Raw genomic sequence first — 14,560 nt, forward strand, 5'->3', positions numbered from 1 at the left:
TCCTTTGATGGCTGTAGCCATGAGCAAGACAGGAAATCTGCTGTCATTTCAGTCCTAGAGGTCTTGGACTTGATTAATTTAAGAGAAATATTTTCTTAGGTCAATTTTTAATGAAAACATATTAAGATGTTATTGTCATCTTTATTTTAAGAAATGTATTGCCTGTTTATTGCAAAAAAAAAAAAGAAAAAAAAACCAACAAAAGCACAACAACAACACAAAACAAACAAACAAACAAGAACAAAAACCCCCCACCAAAACAAAACAAAAAACCCCACCCAAACCATAGAAGCAAGGCTTATGGTGTTTTAATTTGTTCTTTCAAACACTCTGTATCTGGGGTCTGCATCTCTGCAGACAGACAGACACAGTGGAGCCCATCTCACATCCAGGACTGCTCTGACATCATATGATTACCAGAGCTGGCTGTTGTGGATCCAAATGCTATGCTGCATCCAAAAAAACTGTATGGTAACCCTGGTTCTGATTTCCACTAGGCCAGGCCTTGCACTGCTGCTTCTGTGTGCTGTAAACACACCTTATGCTTCCTAAATTAACTTGAAGGAAAAGGAGGGGTGATACCAAAAGGGCAAGCTCAGACTCCTCATCTACCACAAGACGAACACAAGACCTCTTAAAACAGTTTAATGGAGGCCATCTGAGGATGAATTTGGCTTCCCTGAAAAAGGAAACTCCCATTTTTTAAACCTCAAATACACAACAAGGGCTTGGAATTTTTTGCCTTTAAGAGGAGTGTTTTGTCTTTGTGCAAGGATGAAGCTTCAAACCTCAGCCTTCCCCTCCACCCTTTTCTAAAAAGAGCAAGAACAAAATACAAAGTAAAGGCAGAGTGGCATTCCCATATAATCAGAACTGGAGTGTGCACCTCAGTTTTTCCATCCTACCTTTTATAACAGAGGGATCTCCTGAAAGATCCCCTTGGCAGCTAAGCAACCCGGAGCACATCACGGTTCAGGGAGCTGAGCTGCACTGGAATAACCAGATTCAGGGTCTTTGGTGGTGCAGAGCACAACCACAGAGAACAAACACCCTCGCAAAGCACACACCCAGCTTAGCTGAGATCCCCTCCTGGCTTTCTTTTCATTATCTCCTTACTCTCCTAGGAGAATTAAGAAAGGATCAAGATAGGACTACTTTCTCCTCTTCTCTGTAAAACAGAAGGAAAGAAGAAATTGCAAGAAGGAGGCCCATGACTGAAACCACGCGTTATCCTTGCCTTTGCTGAGCTCGCTGCAGTCAAACCAGCACAAGAGTGTTTCACGCTGTTCCAAGCAGCTCCTCTCTTGCCCTAAGCATTATTTTTCCTACCCTGCCCAACAACAACAGACCAGGCACAAACATATGAGAGATTTTCCTTGGCTGCTTAAGGTGATTTCCTAATAATATTCCTAAGAGGAATCAGTGGTTTAGGAGTTAAATACCCTTGTAAAGCCTTGACCCTGACAAAATACACCAGCAGTGCTTCAGGGTCAGTCTTTCCCCTCCTGTCACTGACAAGATGACAGCTTTGCCAAGGTCTTCAGAGATTCATTGCTCCACTCCATAAGAGCACAGCCAGAGGAAACACAAACCTGCAGAACCAGTGAGGAAAGATAGTAAGAATGCTGAAGAACACACAAGGACACCTGGATGGGAACTCAGTTTTTTGAGGGAAACACATTTTTTGAGACTTGAAATATTTTTTTATTTCACATAGGGACAAAAATTTGGAATACACCTTGAAATCCTTCAAACATAAACACATGTGCTCTAGAACAGCAGTCCTGTGGTTAGGACAGGCATTTCTGGTGTGTAGGAAACTTTCTTTCAGGACCCTGTTTTGGATTTTTGACGGCATAGGTGAACAACCCAAACCACTTGGCTCCTATCTGTTTTGAATAAGAAATTTTATCCTATATGCCAGAAATTCACCCAAGGAGAACCAAGTAGAGAGACCAACCCTTTCTCACAAAGCAGTAATGGTTTCAATAAATCAGCATTTTCTGCAGGCAAATTGTTTCCTTGAAGACTCCTAGCCCATCCTAGCCTCGAGTAGTAACCAGTGTGGTTTCTGCTTGAAGACACAAGCCTGGAAGCAACCCACCCAACAGAGGTTCTGCTTAGGAACAGCTTGTCTCTTCTAAGTAGGGGCACTGCAACATGGTGTAGAAGAAATAAATCAGGTTTCATTAAATCTGCCCTGATAGCTCAGGATTCTGTCTTTTTCTCCTGTTCCAGTCACTTGTATCATTAAACAGAGGAAAGAAGGTATGGTGGGAAAACCTCACACACTCCGTTCATGTTTACTTTATTCATTCCTTACTCTGGGACAGTAAAAATGTTGCTGATATCCAAAAGAGCATGTGGCATGTGTGTGTGTGTGGCAAAAGCTTTGGAGCCTGGGTTGTACATTATGTGGTCAATTTTACACATGGGGGCAGACAGCATCTTTTTCTTCTCTAGTAAGGAGAAGTAAACCTGTCTCCACAAGGAATTCAAAGAAGAGACAGTAATACCAAAGATGTATGTCGTAGTTTGTCTTGCTGGTTTAAGACAATTCCTATGAAACGGCTTGAAAGAATCTCCAAAAGTACAGTCCTCTTAAACTGTGTTCTTCAGGAAGAATGTTTTTCTACTTCTAAACACAGCAATTTTTATGTGCAGCACAGGATTATCCTATATAGGTCACTGACACTCCATGGAAACTTAGATAAATAGCTCTATTCCCACACTAAATTTTATTGGCTTCTCTTCCTTTATTGCTAAGAATATTTCAACTGGAACAACATATTTGTGCCTTTGAGGTTCTCTGTTCCTGCTGCCACTTCCCCACCTGGAGCTATAATCCTACGCTTGTCACAAACCCAGCCTCTGCTTCAAAACTTATTACAGCTACAATCTGCAGATTATAGCAACTTCTAATAGGGGATAAGCAGCAGGAAAAGGTGAGTTCAAGCTGTAAAGAACCTGCTGGTTCAAAGAGTCCTATTATTAATATTTATTATTTTTAAGCATTCACTGAGTGCTGTAGAAGATAAAAGAATGAATTGAAAGCAAGAACCAATGAACCGAGTTTATGTAAGACAAGACGACGTGAAACCTTAAAGAATAAGTGCAGTGTCTGGGGAGGAGGGGAGCCAAAGAGAAAGTAGCAACAGCAATGGGAAAAAAAAAGCCACACCTTTTATCAGCACAAAGTTCCTAACATTAATAAGTATGAAGAGAATTAAAGAATTCCTTGGTGTCTAATCAGAGCTGTTGTCCATAGGGGATCTTCTCAGCATTATTACAAGGCATTGGCATATCTTTAAAGAATACAGCTTTGATCATAAAAAGCAAGAGTGTGGAGGAGAGGGGGGGGCTGGAAAAACAGCAAAAGGAAATGCAACTGTCATTAGGGGAAAATTCAGCCTGGGACAGGTGCTTTACAAAGCTCCAAATAAATCCATTCAGATTTTGTGTAAAGGGTTAGAAGAAAGCATAATTCTCACTCAGGTCCCTCCATTACAGGCAAACTTCTCCTCTTCCCCACAAACCCTTTGCGCCTGTTGCCAAAGGTCTCCCAGTTGATACTCCTCTTCCCTAACCAAGATGCAAGCTCATGGCTTACACCATTTAAAACCTTCACACTTTCAAACAACAACCCACAACGCTTCACAGTTCCAATGCACTTTAGCAAGATTAGCTAACAAGAATGTTCATCATACCCACATGCTGAGGGTACTGTTTTCATTTTCACAGCTGGTGAAACAGATGCTCAGAAAAGCAACGCAACTTTCCCAGAGCTAAGGAGTGTCTTCAGCAGGCTGATGTTAGGAACCCTGCCATTCACCCACCTCAGTTCCAAGCAGCAAAATCAGTGATAGCACTCAGGAGTGGGTGTCCAACCCCCGCTGCCAAAGCCCTCTGCTCCCCAAGGCTAGTGCAGAGCTTCAAAGCCCTTCCCAAAGTGCATCACATTATAGAAGTGCTGTAAGAAACCCACTACAAACTGAAACTTGGAACTATCTGCAGCAGCATTAACAAAGAAAATTAATGTTTTTCAGCTAATTCCGACTCTTCTCCTGCCAAACCTTCCCCACTGCACTATCAAAATATGAACACACAAAATGTGAAGCCTGAAACCTTCTGCTCACTTCAGCACAGTGAGGAGGCAGAATAAGGCTTCCAAGAGTCTGGCTGGATTAAGTAGGTTTTTTTCTTTTGTCTCATGCCTTCTCTGTTTTTTTCTTTCTTAATCGCATCAGAATGCTGTTCCTGACTGATGTTTCCCTTAACATTTAAAATAAGAAAAACAGTTCATAATTAACAAAGCATCACTGTAAGCTGAAATCCTTATCAGTTTTGTAGGTTTTTTTCAATCTTATGAACTCAGAGTGATTTGTCACATCAGCAAGGTATTACATTGTCAATTCTGAGGCTGCCAAAGCAAAGAGATCTTTTGGTGCTTCCAGAATGGTGCCTCAAGCACTTCCAGAATTATCTCTCAGTTTTTCCTGTATCTTATTCTAAAAACAGCTTGCTGTAACTCTAGAAGATCCCTGTTACATGCCATGTTCCCATCAGAAGGAAAAGTTTTGTTGATCAACACAAAATAGGCACCTCAACCTAAGCAGCTTTGAGAATCCTGTCTGCCATTAACAGGAAAAAAGGCAGTCAGCAGTTCAAAAATACATCATATCCAAAGTTTACCCCTCTCAATAACATTCTGACACACACAATCCTTTATTTGCCATTACTTCTCATACATGTCCACCTTGTACCCAACACATTATTACCACCACTAAGCTCCATCAATTTTGATCAGCAAGACTGACATTAAGACATATTCTGGTTTCAAATGACTACAGAAATAAACACGTCAACATCAGTGACAGTGCCTCCCATTCCAAAATCCACTGAATTTCCATTCAGTGGAAGTCCCATTATCTCATTTATGCTGGCAACAGGTTTTGAGGACTTCATCTGAAAGGTGCCCACAGGTCCCAAAACTTCCATGGGAAACAGGTTCCCAGCAGGCCCGAGAAAACAGCCCAGCACAGGCACAAGCTCCCTCTGTACAAGAAGATCTGGTTTATTTTCACTCCCCAAGAAAATGAGATGTGCCGTCAAGTGAGCCAAGAGCAAACTCTATCATTGCTTTCCCAGCATAGAGTGTTCCAGTTCAGTGCCCTGTGAGGTCCATGTCTCGGGAACAGGCAAACTGCCAGTCAGTTCATTTAGACCATTTTTCCTGAAGAAGTGTAGACACCATAATTTAGTGCAATATTTATTACTCTAGAACTCTCTCCTCATAGGCTGTCTTACACTGAGCTTTCTGTAAGAAGTAAATATAGTAACTGTTTCCATAATAATGTTAAAAATACCCCAACAAATTTAATTCAACAGATGAAACAGGGCCATAAATACGTATGTCTAACAACATGACCAAAATCACCCTTCTTCAAACTGGGCATTGGGCCATGAAAAGAAAGCTGCTAGCATTACAATTTCAGTGTTGAGCCTTAGGAGCATCACGGAGCTGCAGAAACAGTCAGTACAGTAATCATGCACAATATACATAACTCGAGCTGCAGCCAGGGCCTCCAAGCTGCTGAGCCCCTGCCAAGCTGTGCCACTGACCCACACTCAACAAGTCACCGTACGGTCCCATGCCCCATTCCACTCATCTGTCTTGTGGGCTTTCCAGACATCTGGGATAGCCTAAGATGCATTTCAAGCTGTTTACAACTCAAGTGAGAAGGCTGAGAAAATATAAGAGCTGTTATTATCTCTGCTGTATGTACTACACGACTTTTCCCATTAGCAGTAAGGTTTAGCTCCACTCCCTTGTAATCAACAACCACTATAAGTTTTTTTTCCTGAGAGTAACACCACAGCAACAGGAGTAAAGAGGGCACTGGTTAGGCTGCTTCCAGAAGAGTAATCAGGGCAAACTCCAGATCACACCACAGATGACCCAACAAAGTCCTTCTCTAACACGGCCATGCACCAACTAAGTGAGGGCAAGAAAGGCAGGAACAGAGATGAATTAAACATGGTTGATCAGAAGCTGAGCTACTAAATGAACTCAGACCCAAGCCCTAATCCACATAATAATGCAGCCCTTTGATACCCAAGTAATATCAAGCACATAGATGAGATTCAGTTTCAGCACTATTCATTTCATCAAAAGTATCCTCTTTCTGCCTGAAGTGATAGAATGGTCTAAAAAATCTGGACTCTGTTTGAGTTTAAAAATTGACTCTTCTACTGTGATTTTTAATTTATTTCTCAAGAAACAGGAAAATTCCATTTTAGACTAGGTTTTTTTACTAAATACATAACAAAGGGAAGACCCTGATAGCATTAAATAAATAAATAAATAAATAAAGACCAAAACACAAGAACTCCCAGAGACTTGTCAGTCATTGGAGTCCTTGTTGGAAGGACTACACAGTCAGGAAGATTCCTGTGCACAAACAAGATCCTTACTAAAAACCTTTGACTGTCAAAACCCCACTTCCAACTGCTCTGAGGACAATGACAAGATACGGGTTATGGTTTTCTTTGAAATTAATTTGGTGGGGATAAATTTTTTATCCCCATGACTGTTTTTTATCCACCACATGACTATTCTCAATTGTCATGGAATATTTGCCGCGTATCAGTCCACCAGAAAGGAAGCATTCCGATCAGACACTTGGTCATCCAGAGCTTCCTGTACCAAGACACCTGCAGAGGCAGTTCAAATCCAAAACAGCCCACGCATAGACAACTCACCCAGGATGGTGACACTCCCTGCCTCTAGCTCTGAGGAAGACCAATGAAGGACATCCCACTGGTAAAGAACAGAAAGTGGCAGAGGTGCAGAAACAAATCCAATTGTAAGATATAAACATCTTTATCATAGCTTGTTTCTTTAATTTTATCTGTGCAAAAAATAATTAAAAACATGCTGACAAATTGGTTAAGCAGATGGTCTGGTTACCAGAAAAAGATCAACGCACTGCCTTCCTATAGCCACTTCTTTCAGTCTCAGAAAATTTATACTAAATTAGCCCATGAGACACCTTTACCAGTGCAGAAATGATAAACAGCAAAGCAGCTGTTAAACGCTCCAAGACAAGAGATTGGGTGGGGAGGAGACCCATTGACTGTTTGGTGTGAACTGAATTCCCCCTGAATCCCCTGAAACTATGGGATGGGTTAACTCATTCACCAGATTGGAAGCTCAAGACTGAAAGAAGGGTGGAAAGAAAATAAGAAATGTAGGTGTAGGGGAAGGAATGGACACAAGTGGAATGCTGAACTGTGCAGTCATGAGCTAAGGTAGCACCAAATGCAACCTGGCTGCTGTATCAGTCACCAGTGAGGCAGCAGTGACCATCAGAAAGCTAAGCTCTGGCCATCTGGAACATATTCTCATATGAAATACAATTAAAGTTCAATCATCTTCCCAGTGCTGAGAAGTGTATAGTGTGAAGGGAAGGGACAACACAAAACATTAAAATTTTAGAAGGAGTAAGCAACATGAGAAAGAATGGGGTTGTCTGTATTGATTTTTTTGTGCAACTATTTTCTTCCTTCATTTGCCACTTCCAATTAAAATTAATAATTATTTCGGGGGGGGGGGGGGAGTGGTGGGTGTGTGAAACAAAGAAAAGAAGTGAACACATAACAGCTTAAAAGGGAACGAGCACTTTCATATCTGAAACATCTCATTTCTATGCATCTTGAGGGAGAAACACAGGCTTTGCCCTCTCATGCAAATACACTGCTTAGTTTTGAGTCATTATTTTAAAGCGACAACAAAAGACCACCTCTTCCAAAAACAAGTTACTTTTCAGCTCTCTCTGTACCACTCGTGGGGTTTTTTCCCCCATAAAAACCAAGAAAAATGGATATATTTTATTGATAAGTCAGTTTAAATTAAACAAACAAATCATACTGAAATTAGTCAAGAATTATTGAGAAAGCAAAAGCAGGGGTTGTCTTGCAACAGTATTCCCAGACAAGGATTGCTCCAGCAGCCACACAGGGTTAGCAAGGAATATAGATATCCATCTGTTTTAATTATAACTCCCAAACAGACCTTGGACCTACTACCACCTCATGCAATGATTCATCTTCAAGTCAAGAACTATGCGCTACCTCAGGAAACTCTCTAAATACAACTTGGACCACCATCTGCTTTTTTAGATACCTTAGGCCCCTTAGGCCTCAATTTTGTAGCATCTGAACTTTTCTTTTCAAGTCCTTCCTCTCCTCTAAGACCTACAGGCCCATAAATCCAGTAGCTTCTGCCCCAGAGCAGTTGTGCCTGTTTTCCTGCAGCCTGGTGAGAACAGACAGGACTCAAGATAATTAAATAAAAACACAGGAACTTCATTACTTATTTTAAAGGAAAACGTGTTTTCTAGGAAGAAAGTCCTTTAGTTGGGCAAATCTGTAAGCTGTTTATCAGCTTAAACTCATTATCTGTCCATATGGTCTCAGCACAGTGGTTAAAAAAAAATGGGCATGCACTAGCTGATGAAATGTCATCTGCCCTTATGCCAGAAACTACTATTTTTTTCATTGACATCAAATTAGGATCCTTGCCACAAGCGAAGGGCTACCATAAGCATAGTCATAATATTTTAATTATGAAAGGATCTTACAGGAGGCAGCAAGGAAGGCAGGGGCGATGCAAGAAAACCCATTCACAAAAATACAAAGTCACTTCATTCACATTTTGCCTCTGCTCTAATTCTTTTTCTTTGTGGAGGTAGGGTGGAAAGAGAAAGAAAAAAAAGAAAAAAAAAAAAAAAAAGGCAAGAGAATGAGATGCTAAAGCCAATAAACACACATCAAAGCATGAGATGGCTCTGCTTCTACTGCCTACAATACACAACCTGGGATAGATTAAGGCAAGGCAAGGGTGCTATGAGGGAAAATACTGCCCCTACAGCAGGGCAGACCATCTCCCTCACTCACACAGCCCTAACAGTGAGGCACCAGCCAGCTCTGTTGCTTTGAAAGGGGCAAAGGCACACGCTAGGCCTGGCTTTGCAGAAACCCGAATTTGTCCCCCATCATCTGCTGTTGTGATTTGAAGCCCTTCCCAGGCCCCCGCTGAGTCGCTGCAGAGAAGCAGGAGCTGGGTTTATTGATTCTGTGAGTCACAATTAGCCGTGGGACACACGACCAAAGGTTTAGAACAGGACATTAAACCTGACTGAGCTGTCAACTCAGTTATTCCAAGGAGAGAGAAACAAATTGAACTCACAGTAACAGATGTTTCTCATGTTTTATGAACTGCAATATTATTACTAGTTACAGACACAGTTTCTGCCTTTTAAAACAGACCTGTGACGCTGTGCGTGTGAAATTATTTGAACTAACACGCAGAAAACTTGGCAGAGGACTTACAGATAGCATTTTCATACTCGCACAATGATTCCTGTTTCCCTTTCCCTCAGCCCCACCCTGAGAAGTAGAATACATGTTAAAGCAGCCAAAAATGAGATCACGCCAGGACAGAGTGCTTCGTTGCCATCATCTGCAAAGAGGATGCAAACACTCCAACCCCTCTCCTCTTTTGTGGAAAACACACTCAGCCTCTTCTCGGTTTCCACTGGGGGGAAGTTAAGTTGTTGGGATCGTCCTGAGTTTTGAGGGAGCCTGGAAACTGAAGACTGGTGTTCTTCCCAGGATGTCTTATCCTTACACCTCAGGGGCAATAAAGGGATTTCCCCGTAATTTACAAAGGAAATCTGAAACACCCTGTGAACGCAAACCACCCCCGAGCCCTTTCCGCTCCTCCGTGCCGAGGAGCGAGCGGAGGGGCGGCCGGCGCTGACACGGCACAGCGAGAAAGCCCTCTCGTGGAAAACCCCAGCATCACCCACCCGAGCGCTCCCCTCGGAGCCGCCCCAGCCCCGGCCCCAGCCCGGCAGGCCGCCGCTGATCCCCGGCTCCCACCGCGGCCCCGCTCCCCGCGGGCTGCCCTGCGCCCCTCTCTCAAAGAGAGACTCCGCGTTCACCTGCGAACCTCACGGGGTTGCGCACACAGCGAGAGGAGCTGAGAGGTTTGTGGCACGGGTCTGACTCGCAGAAAAGGGTGGAAATTTTGTGTGGATTTTGCTGGCAGTCTGCAACATCTCAGAGAAGTTAAAGCTCGCTCTTTCTCCTCACCCCGCTACACTTGAATTCGTGGCAGCTGTATCACATGGTATTTTAGCTCGCGCCAACAAAAGCTGTACCTCGGCCACAACAAATACAGAGACATTAACTGCCTTCCGAGGAGGGTCAAACATTCGAATCATTTTAACATACTATAAAAATACTTCAGTGAAAGCAGACAATAAAGAAGCGCATCCGTACATTATGCTACACAGTCAAATCTGAAAGATTCGGCCCAAATGATGAAAAAAATAAAGAATATACCTATTTCTCTGAGTGACATCCCTATCGTTTTCTCTCAGTTTCTATACTTTCATGACAGAACAGCTACTGCTCCCTACAAAAACCAAAATAAGTATCAAAATAAGCATTTTACTGGTAGAATCCATCGAACACTTACATACATCCTGTTGAACTAAGACATCTCTTTAACAACTCCAACTTTTTACGCACTAGCAGAAGTCCAAGGCGAGCCCATGGTTGCAATTAGCATATACCCTGCCAGGCACATAACCATCTCCAGCACACTTCTGCCCAACCAGCTTTGGTAGCCACTGGCCATTCAGTGAACTATGTGCCTAGAATCTATTAACTGTATCCAAATTTGCTCTTATTATAGAAATACAAGCAGTAACCTGGCCGAGCTTACTAATTGCTGAGAGAAGATATGGAGGAAAAAAATAAAGAAAAAAATCAAACATACTTCACAGAAAACCACCCAAGTACAACACACACGAAAATGCTATTTACTCGCTCACTATAATCTTTAAATGCAAAAGTTACGTTAAAACTTGAAGTGCCCAGTTCAGCTTACAAAACCCCCATGTGGTACCAGCTAACGTGTTGCTGCAGCTGTAAATCTCTATTAAAGAGCAAGCACTGACCCAGGGTAGCAGGACGGAACATCAGCAAAGTGTGAAAGAGAAAATTCCTCCCAGCCCGGGCTGAAGTAAAACACACGGGCAGCTGTCCCGCCTTCCTTATCCGAATTTCAGGGGTGGTGGCACTCCCCAACGCGACAGACGCAGCGCAGGGCGCTCCGGGCACAGCCTCCGGGCTCCCCGGCTCCTCCGCTTGTCCTTTCGCTAAGAGGGATCCCGGAGGGAGGGGCGTCGGGGCGGAGGCAACGGAATACAGAGATACCGAGGACAGGCTCTGAGGCTTCTCAAGACGCTCCCGGAGCCCGACCCCGGAGAGGTGTTACCAGCGGGGCGAGTTCAGCTGGCCCGGGCAGCGCCCTCCCCCGGCTCCCGTGCCGGCGGTACCGGCGGGCGGGCTGGCTTCTCAGCCCCGCAAACTTGCGCGCCCAGCACCCCGGGGAGCCGCGGCGCTCCCGCACACCCTCCACCCCCGAGGCGAGCCGCCCCCCGTGGGCACCGCGGAGCGTCCCGCAGCAGCGGCGGGTGCCGGGCCGGGGAGGCTGCGAGCCCGGCCGGGCGGCGAGAGGGGAGCCCCGCCCGTTACCTGGCGGCTCCCGCGGCGGCGGCTCCCGGGCACGGACCGGGCGGGCGGACCGAGCGGCGGCGGCTCCCGGCGGCGCTGGGCTCCCACTGCCGTGCGCGCCCCGTGCCCGGCAGCCGCGGAGCGCCGGAGCCGCCAGCGCAGCCGGCTCCACCTCCCGGCCGTGCCCCCTCCTCCGCCCCCGCCCGGCCCGGCCCCGGCCCCCGGCCCCTCCGGCGGGGCGCGCCCCTGCCCGCTCTCCGCCGCTGCCGCCTCGCCGCCCGCGCCTCTCGGCTGCCTTCTCCATCGCCAGAAAACTTCCCGGGTGCCCTCGGCAGGAGCCGCAGAGGGCAGCCCGGGGTGATTCGTCCCTCCAGTACCGTGCCTCGGCCTTTCGGGGTGCGGGAACGGCGAGGGCGGCCCAGGGGCAGCTTATCCTGGGACCTGAGAGCAGCCCTGAGCCCGCCGAGCTCGCAGCACGCACCCGTGGGAATGAGAGCTGCCTGCTCCCCGTCTGCGGGGTGTCCCCGGTAACATCCAATGGGCTTCCGATGCACCGGGGGGATCCTTGAGACGAAAAAGGAGGAGACCAGGGAGGTGGGAGGGAGGTCACTCGTTGACCGGTACCTCGGTGAGAGCTGCTGAAATGCCTTGGAGGATCTGCCGGAGAAACGTCAAAGGATGGCACTGCGGGACTCGGAAACCTTTCCAAAATGAATACCGAACCGAAGGAAGAGCCCATGGTTACGATATGGGAAAAGCCTAAGGAAATAAGGCTTTTGTCATTGTGCTGTGTGTGTGTACCAGTAACTTCTGAGCCAGTTAAATAAATTTCAATAGCATTTGACAGCTACAAATTCCATTAAAATAGATAACTGTGTAGAAGAGGTCATATTTTTTACTGCTCTTGCACATAGAGCGACCTTGTATTTCCAGTCCAACAGCATTTGACAAGGGAATCCACAAGGGGGTTCATTTCAATTATCCCCTAGGAGAACTGCTCTTCACTGTTACTAATACTTACGAAGTCCTTACTGGGCTGGAGTGAAAGAAACTGAGAGAATAAAAAAGAGTGCAGAAGTAACGCCTTACTTTCAGTAACAATCAATAGCTCCGGATTGGTAAATTAGACTTTAATAAATTGGACATTACGTCCTCATACAACAACAGAAAGACCAATCCTACAAGGACCAGATCATGCAAGTGATATGCAGATGTGTCCTGGTGCTGATAAGAAGTCCTGCTTATTTTGTGATCCTTTGCAAGATGGGGTATGCAGATTTGGACCCTCAAAGCTTAGTAGAAGAACAAGAGACAACAAGAATGTCTAACAGTGCAAAGCAAAGGAAAAATGGATGTGCCAGCATCTCTGCATAATCTCTGCTAATGCCTCATATATCTGGTAATGAACAGTTACAAGGCTCCCCAGGTGCAGATATTTTTTGGCATTGGCTTTCTTTTATTTCCTAATGTGAAATAAAAATGGGGAGATACACACAGAATTTAACAGTTATGGTCCCAAATCTATTTCTGTGTAATAGCAAAACTAGATTACACAACCAGACTGTGTTCGAAGCGTATGTTTTGTTATAGTCTATTGCTTAAGACAGGCAATCATTTCAGGGTCTGATATTTTGTAATGTTTGGGCCCATGTTTTCCATTTCTGTTTTGCTATTCATTTATTTGTGTCACACAGCATGATCCTAGCTCTGCTTGGTCTTTGCGGCAGAGTAGGGGATTTCCATTTCTTTATTAGACACAGTTTGACACGAGGTAATAGCCTTGTTCCTTATTTGATTCCTTTGCAAAGGACTCAGAGTGCTATTTTCCAGGAGGCTGGCTTGTCATACCCCTTAAGCAGCAGATCATAGCTCTTTCAGGCAAAGATTACATTTTTGTTCTACAGACCTGCCAAACTGGGTCCATTGGTCCTCCCCCTGCCCCTTCTGTAACAATCTCACACGCGTACCTCTGCACTGCCCTGGACTGCTGCAGGACCCCACAGGCCGAGCAATTTTGCCATACCAGTGAATAAACCATGAAAGCGCGTGTGTATCTGCCTGGCTGCCCAACATCTCCCTTTGTTTTAGGGCCTAATGCACAGGTCTCATGTGGAGGGTTTCCAGTAAACTGACTGGGCTTAGTCCTGATGGAACCACCACCATTTTAAACAGCCCCACATTCCATGGACAAGATCCTCTCCTCATCAGGGACGCTCTTGGCATTTTTTCCAACAACTGCCCCCCCTTTCTCCTCCAGTGACATCATTATTCTGATATTTTGGGGAAAAAAAAGTGCAGGGTGATGTATCCAAAGACTTGTATGTGTTTTCTGTTTTCCATCCTGATTCTATGAAACTGTTTTGTAAATGAACAAGAGTCAACTATATGTGACCCCAGCTTTCAAATCTTCCACATGCTAGCATAGACACAATAGTGCTTTTACATGCTCAACTGTGCAATTTAAGGGGCCACTATTGAAAATTAGCTTCCCGAGTTCATAGTGCTTTCACCGTCATGAAGGAATTGCTTTGTGAATCCCAGCCAGCACTGAATTGAGTTTTGCATTTAAAGCTGAGGTTTACATTCTTTGTTATATGTAAAGAACATAGTATATTGTCTGTGAACTTAAAGCATAACAACCTCTAAAAAAGCCAATTTTGTGATAGATCAAAATGTGAGAGGGCTGTTTTACTTGTTTTCTGATAAACAGGTTATTGAATTGAAATTAGAACAAGAAAAGAGTTCCATGGTTTAGCCCAGAACACTAAAGCCACTTTCTCCTATTTCAGAAGTGCCTAGAGCTGCAGCCCTCCCACTGTCTGAAGGATCTGTCCCCTGAATATTACATCATATGTATCACAATCCAAATAGCCTCTCTGTAACGCTTCAGATAGGCTTGAGTTTTCAGAAGGAAAAACTGCAATATTGGGAAACCATGAACAAATCATGTCAGGTTCCTCGCAGGTGTAAC

The 14,560-nt window shown here is 44.8% G+C and overlaps 1 protein-coding gene across 4 annotated transcripts in view; it reads right to left on the reverse strand.

Annotated features, from left to right (window-relative positions):
- The window catches only part of TSPAN18 (tetraspanin 18), a 122,767-nt gene extending 111,088 nt beyond the window's left edge, over window positions 1–11,679 (reverse strand). Inside the window, exon 1 of one of the 4 annotated variants that reach the window (XM_058421241.1) lies at window positions 11,611–11,679. The gene's annotated coding sequence lies outside the window, so the exon portion shown is untranslated. Of the gene's footprint in view, window positions 1–10,007; window positions 10,027–11,030; window positions 11,232–11,610 lie in introns of those variants that run through there. The other 3 variants (XM_058421244.1, XM_040068608.2, XM_040068610.2) reach the window with 3 other exon arrangements.
- Between the last annotated feature and the right edge of the window lie 2,881 nt (window positions 11,680–14,560).

The sequence above is a fragment of the Hirundo rustica genome, chromosome 6, assembly GCF_015227805.2.
Source record: "Hirundo rustica isolate bHirRus1 chromosome 6, bHirRus1.pri.v3, whole genome shotgun sequence".
NCBI lineage: Eukaryota > Metazoa > Chordata > Aves > Passeriformes > Hirundinidae > Hirundo > Hirundo rustica.